This window comes from Chelonia mydas, chromosome 3, assembly GCF_015237465.2.
Source record: "Chelonia mydas isolate rCheMyd1 chromosome 3, rCheMyd1.pri.v2, whole genome shotgun sequence".
NCBI lineage: Eukaryota > Metazoa > Chordata > Testudines > Cheloniidae > Chelonia > Chelonia mydas.
Genome location: NC_057851.1, coordinates 39673822 through 39680933, shown reverse-complemented (window position 1 = coordinate 39680933; position 7112 = coordinate 39673822).

Sequence of the window (7112 nt, the reverse complement as noted above, 5' to 3'; positions counted from 1 at the left end):
ATTGTTGCTTTCAACATGTATCTGTTCCACCTTGTATTTAGCTGTGACACTGCAAGTACTTTTCCCAGACCTGAGGAAGAGCTCCGTGTAAGCTCAAAAGCTTGTCTGTTTCACAAACAGAAGCTGGTCCAATAGAAGATACTACCTCTTTCTAAAATCCTAGGACCAACATGGCTACAACAACACTGCAAACAATAAAAAAGTGGGTGTAATTTGATTAGATTCTGAGTAGGTACCTACAGGTGTAAATGTCTACAGACGGTGCAGGGCAATGGATATCAAGACCATCATCTTTATGAGGAGGACAGGAAGGGTCAACTAGCTTGTAATAGGATTTTCACCATGTCTTGTAATTTAAACATTTTCTCTAATAGTTGCGATTTCAAATGGTTTCAGGCATCTGATTGCCATTAAAGTCAATAGGAATCAAGTGGATTAAATACCACACAACACTTTGTAAATGTAGGGATAATAATTACAGACAGTAATTCAAATTGCCTCTATTAGATATCCCAATTGCTTTGCTTATATATGCAATCATGTATTTAAAATCTGGTTGGAATCAAATTTCAGTAGTATAAAATAAATTTTAAAAAGTGCAAGTTTTATACACCCTGAACAAGTACAGATACAATTTTTGATGCTGCAGGAGTAGTGGCTACAGGAGTAGTCTAATAAAACTGCAATAAAAAGGAGCAGTAAAATGTCCTGTTTTCTAATTAAGTGATAATCATACTATTGCACAATTTTATGAGGCAATAATGCAGTTCCCAAGTGGATAAACTATGAGGCTGAAGGCCGAGTACTTTAGCCCAAGAATGGAACTAGATTATTACCTTATAAAACAGCACACAGTCCCATTATGGCTATTATGTGGATAGAATTAGTGTTGCTGGATCTTTTTGTACATTTTAGAAGTTTACATAGTCCAGTGAAAATCTGATTAGCATTATTTGTCCCTGATTAATATATAGAGAGAGAGAGTATATAGAGTGAGAAAATGGTGGGGACGGGGATACTGAGGGAGAAAAAAAAAAACAAAAAATAGGCACTAGTTGAAGTTGCTCTTTCAGATAGTGACCACTTCCCAAATATATTCACTTTATTTTTAAATTAATGGGTAAAATCATGGGAATAATTAAACTAGTTTTAGTTTGTAAAATCTGAGGGAACTGCTGACTCATGTTGAGCAATATGTCTTTCAAATAGAAACAAAAACTCCAAGAATGCAATCTTAGGGCTCTGCAAACACTCACACACTTGCTCAGTAGGCTTATTGAAATCAATTGAGCTACTTATATCTGTACAGTTACTCATGTGCATTAGTGTTTTCATGATCAGGATCTCTTGATGCCTCTTTTCTGGGAGTCCAGCTGGAGTCATCTGAGTACTGTAAACAAGAACAGGTTGAATTATCTGAGGATTTTTCCACTGATTCATATTCCAACACATGTATGAGAAACATTGCAAAACTTAATACATTTAATCAATTGTATTTACCCTTTTAGGTGTTATGAATACTAATAGTAATTAGGGCTGGTCATGAAAAGTTTTGAAGTTCTTGAAACATCTCATTTTGACACTTTCAAAATGAAACATTTTCGTTATTGAGCCTTGTGGATAGAACACCAGACAGGGACTCAGGAAACCCAGGTTCTATTCCTGGCTTGGCCAGTCACCTGCTAAGGGAAAAAACACTTCCCCTTGATATGCCTCTGTTTCCCGATCTGGGGATAATGATAATGACCTCCTTTGTAAAAAGAAAAGGAGTACTTGTGGCACCTTAGAGACTAACCAATTTATTTGAGCAGAAGCTTTCGTGAGCTAAAGCTCACTTCATCGGATGCATTCAGTGGAAAATACAGTCAGGAGATTTATATACACACAGAACATGAAAAAATGGGTGTTATCATACACACTGTAAGGAGAGTGATCACTTAAGATGAGCTAATACCAGCAGGAGAGCGGGGGGGAACGGGGGGAGAAAACCTTTTGTAATGATAATCAAGGTGGGCCATTTCCAGCAGTTAACAAGAACGTCTGAGGAACAGTGGGGGTGGGGGTGCGGAAATAAACATGGGGAAATAGAAAAGGAGTACTTGTGGCACCTTGGAGACTAACCAATTTATTTGAGCATAAGCTTTCGTGAGCTACAGCTCACTTCATCGGATGCATACTGTGGAAACTGCAGAAGACATTATATACACAGAGACCATGAAACAATACCTCCTCCCACCCCACTCTCCTGCTGGTAATAGCTTATCTAAAGTGATCACTCTCCTTACAATGCGTATGATAAGGAAGTTGGGCCATTTCCAGCACAAATCCAGGTTTTCTCACCTCCCCACCCCCATACTGGAGAGTGAGTTTGTGTGTGTACGGGGGTGGGGGGGGTGAGAAAACCTGGATTTGTGCTGGAAATGGCCCACCTTGATTATCATGCACATTGTAAGGAGAGTGATCACTTTAGATAAGCTATTACCAGCAGGAGAGTGGGGTGGGAGGAGGTATTGTTTCATGATCTCTGTGTATATAATGTCTTCTGCAGTTTCCACAGTATGCATCCGATGAAGTGAGCTGTAGCTCACGAAAGCTTATGCTCAAATAAATTGGTTAGTCTCCAAGGTGCCACAAGTACTCCTTTTCTTTTTGCGAATACAGACTAACACGGCTGTTACTCTGAAACCTGTCAAGGGGAAATAGTTTTACTTTGTGTAATGACCCATCCTCTGAAACTCCTTTGTAAAGTGATTTGTGTTCTACTGATCCAAAGGGCTATGTAAGAGCTAGAGGGGTTGTTTCAAATTTTTAGTTATAAGCATTAAAAAAGGACAAAAAAAAAAAGAAAAAGATTGAAATTGAGATGAAACATTTTGATAAACTAGATTTAGAAGAAAAGATAAGAAAAGGTTATTAGTTTGCAAAAAAATTCAAGATTTAAATTATTTTCCTGAGTTGGGGCAAGAAAAAAAATCTTCATATCTCAAAATTTTTCATGGGATAAGAAACCCATTTCCTGCCTAGGCCTAGTAATAATCCCCATAGGGTTTAACACAGGGCCCCATTAGCTTTTCATAGGAATATAAGGTTCTTTTTGTTCAGTGACTCTTTACTTTCCAACAAAAAGCTTAGATCAAGAGAATTTAACTTTTTACTTTTATTTACTGCTGAACAGAAAAATCTAAGAAAAAATATTTCAAATATTCAAAGAAAGGAAAATAGTGATAAAAAAAATACCTTAAAATAACAAACAATAGTTATGCTCATTATTATTATCTCTATTTTTAATTTGTCAGGATTCTTTTACACACGCTTTTCTAACCTTTTAACAGAAGAAAACTTTTAAGACAAAAGTACTTCTGTGGCAAATCTACAACAGTAGCCCTCAGACAGCGGAACAACTATAGGAAGCGACTCTGAATATACTAGATCAGCATATAAGTACAGTAATTAGCTTAAAATAAAATGTGGAAAGATCTCATTTAGGGGTCCACTCAGTTGAGTTGTTCCAATAAGGACACGTACCTTGTCTGGAAAAAATATTCTGTCAGATCAAACAGAATGGTCTGAGGTGATTATTAGGCCTGCTCATTAAGACAAGTATTTATCTGGTCCTCTAATCGTGAAAGGCTAACCCTGAATAAAAAAGGTTAAATTTGTGAAATAGTTATGAAACTATTTATTGGCGACTAATAACTTGACCTAAGAGAAGTGGCTCACAACCATGTATGTACAGTTAAGAGGGAATTAGGTAGCTACTTAAAAAAAAAAAAACCAATCAATTTTTAAATCAGTTTACACTAGAATTTTCTTTAGGTCATAATTTCAGGTCCAGAATATACCATCTAATCCTTGCTACAAATGGGATAAAACAGCACTAGGTAGCTTAAATAGTTTTTAGCTGAGGTCACAAATTAAGGGTCCCGCTACTTCTTAACTGGACTCACTTCTCAGTGATAGAGGGAGGGAGGTCCATTCTCCAACACTCTGTGGAATATCCTTTTGACTCTCTGTGTGCTGGGCATAGAGCATCTGTCAAGGTTCCTTCCCCACTCTGAACTCTAGGGTACAGATGTGGGGACCTGCATGAAAACCTCCTAAGCTTACTTTTACCAGCTTAGGTTAAAACTTCCCCAAGGTACAAATTAATTTTACCCTTTGCCTTTGGATTTCCACTGCCACCACCAAACTTTATCTGGGTTTACTGGGAAATGTAGTTTGGACACATCTTTCCCCCCCAAATTCTCCCAACCCTTGCACCCCACTTCCTGGGGAAGGTTTGGTGAAAATCCTCACCAATTTGCATAGGTGACCACAGACCCAAACCCTTGGATCTGAGAACAATGAAAAAGCATTCAGTTTTCTTACAAGAAGACTTTTAATAGAAGTAAAGGAATCACCTCTGTAAAATCAGGATGGTAGATACCTTACAGGGTAATTAGATTCAAAACATAGAGAATCCCTCTAGGCAAAACCTTAAGTTACAAAAAAGACACACAGACAGGAATAGTCATTCTATTCAGCACAATTCTTTTCTCAGCCATTTAAAGGAATCATAATCTAACACATACCTAGCTAGATGACTTACTAAAAGTTCTAAGACTCCATTCCTGTTCTGTCCCCGGCAAAAGCAGCATACAGACAGACACAGACCCTTTGTTTCTCTCCCTCCTCCCAACTTTTGAAAGTATCTTGTCTCCTCATTGGTCATTTTGGTCAGGTGCCAGCGAGGTTACCTTTAGCTTCTTAACCCTTTACAGGTGAGAGGATTTTTCCTCTGGCCAGGAGGGATTTTAAAGGGATTTACCCTTCCCTTTATATTTATGACAGCATCACTAACAGTTAGTGTCTCCACCAGCAGTCTCCAATGTCCTTCCAAATCAAGGGTTATTCCATTGTTGCTGGCCCTCCCATTCAGTGCCAGACACCTTGGTACCAAAACCCCTCCCCCGAACACAGGAGGGATAACACGATCTAACATGACAGCATACAGTGAAGGACATCATTAAGGAGATAATCATATATAGAGCTTATAAAATCAAACTGGAAGTTAACAGAGAGAGATTCCAAAAACTGTCAGGTTTGGTTTTTTTTCCCCTTAACTCCTTCCCCTCCCAACTTGGTCCACACAATCCCTATGTAGGCTCACCACTCTGTTCTTCACATTCAGATTCAGAATGTGCTGATGACTCCCATACTAGAGGAGAGGCAAAGGAAACTACTCTGGTTAATTCACAGCTCTACTTACCCTCACTCATACTGCAGCTGGGCTCAGCCAAGAGCATCCATTATAGAGGTTTCTTCATTTTCTAAAATTCCTTAGTGTAGTGCTTAGTCACAGACCTTTATCTGTGAGAAGTATTGAGGGTAAACCTTGCTTTTGTATTCCTATTGTTTTCTTGTCTGGTAAGTTGTTGTATAGAAAAGCAAATATAAATTCAATTCGTCCTTTTTTATTCTGACATAGTGGTTCCTGGGATCACTTAATCTGGTTTCATTTGAAAACTAAAAGGTTATCTTTGGAGCACAGTGAAGGAAGCACTTCAGGATAAATCTTTACCCATGATTCAATGAGCTGATCAGCACATTTTTTTTTTTAGATAAGAAACAACTCAGGTAAGTAGCCCAAGACATAATTCTGGAGCATGGAAGGGTCACAAGGAAAAAAAAATCTTTATCCTTCAGAAATGAAGTATGGATTATCTCTTTTCAATTATACTGTTAACGGCATGTTTCACTTGAAGGATAAAGAATGTGCTCTGCAGGAGATATGAAATATTTCTCAACACAAAGTCGAGGTTCTAGGCTTTAGAAAGCTGGAATAAGATTCTGTCACAGAGTGTGACAGAAGTTGTTTAGCTTTCAAGAACAAATTTATAAGGGAAATCTGCTGCTGGTAAGTATATTTTTATGTACATAGATTTAAGTTATTTGAACCATACAAGGCATTGTGGAGGAGAAACCCAGACAGTGGAGACTTGTTACATCCCAGTCAGATACATACTATCCAAAAAGATCAGATTATTAAGGAAACATCTGCATGTATGAAATTGCTGCAATGGTACAATTACAAGGTTGACAAAAAGATATTTTAACATTTAAATATTGATGGATATCTCCTTTAAAATAGTAAATATGTTTGTGAATAATCTGAAATCACAGATCTAATCTGCAGAAATAATAAAGTTGTACTTTTTCTCCATACGTCTCAATTTTTTTGTCGGAGGCGATGATTCATTGCTGGGGGAGCAGGATTATCCAGCCTTTAAAGTCAGCTTTAATAAGTGTGGTCTTGCAATGGTTTATTTCAACATATAAATTGCATTGAAAATCTATATAAATTAGGAAGTGAAAAAACAGAAACAAACCCTTATATTTATTTGGAAAATTTAAAAGGTCTATAAAAAAGGGTATGGGCGAGTGATTTTGACCCCAAACTAATTTTCCAACTGGTGTTACTGGATTTACTGGAGTTGCACCAGTGCAAATAAGGATAAGTGAGATCTGAATTGGGCCCAGTGTATATTGTAAGATATAATGGATATAGAATCTGTTGTTGTCACTTATCTGTGAGTCTGAAATAATAAGATACATTCCATCCACTGGCATAACTAAATAGAGATAATAGTGTGGTAAGAATAGTAGAATGATAATGCCTTCTGAAAAATATTTAAATGTCTTAGAGAAATCATCAAGGTGCTTTGTCACAATGCCAAGGTTCCAATTACCTATTTGTTTTGTTTAATTCACTTCTCTTGAGCACTGCATGAAAGAAAACACATTGAAACCTTTCAGTACTTATTTAACTTTATTAGTAAGTGTACTGGAGGAGAATGTATGCAAAACAATTTTACAAATTCGTACCAAGGATCTCTGCATGGTAATGACTTACCTATCTAGGGTAAAATCAGAAGAGCAGAAAGACTGGGAGATGGCTTGTGAACACCAGCAATAGGATCATACATATTATGACTCTAAGGGGGGGGGAGGGGTTCCCCCTCTTTGTGGTCACACAGCAGTAGAAGAGTAACAATGTATCATAAATGTACATAAATATTTGAATTTTTAGAAGATCTGAAATAAATCAATCCACCCAAAGTGGGAGCTATTTC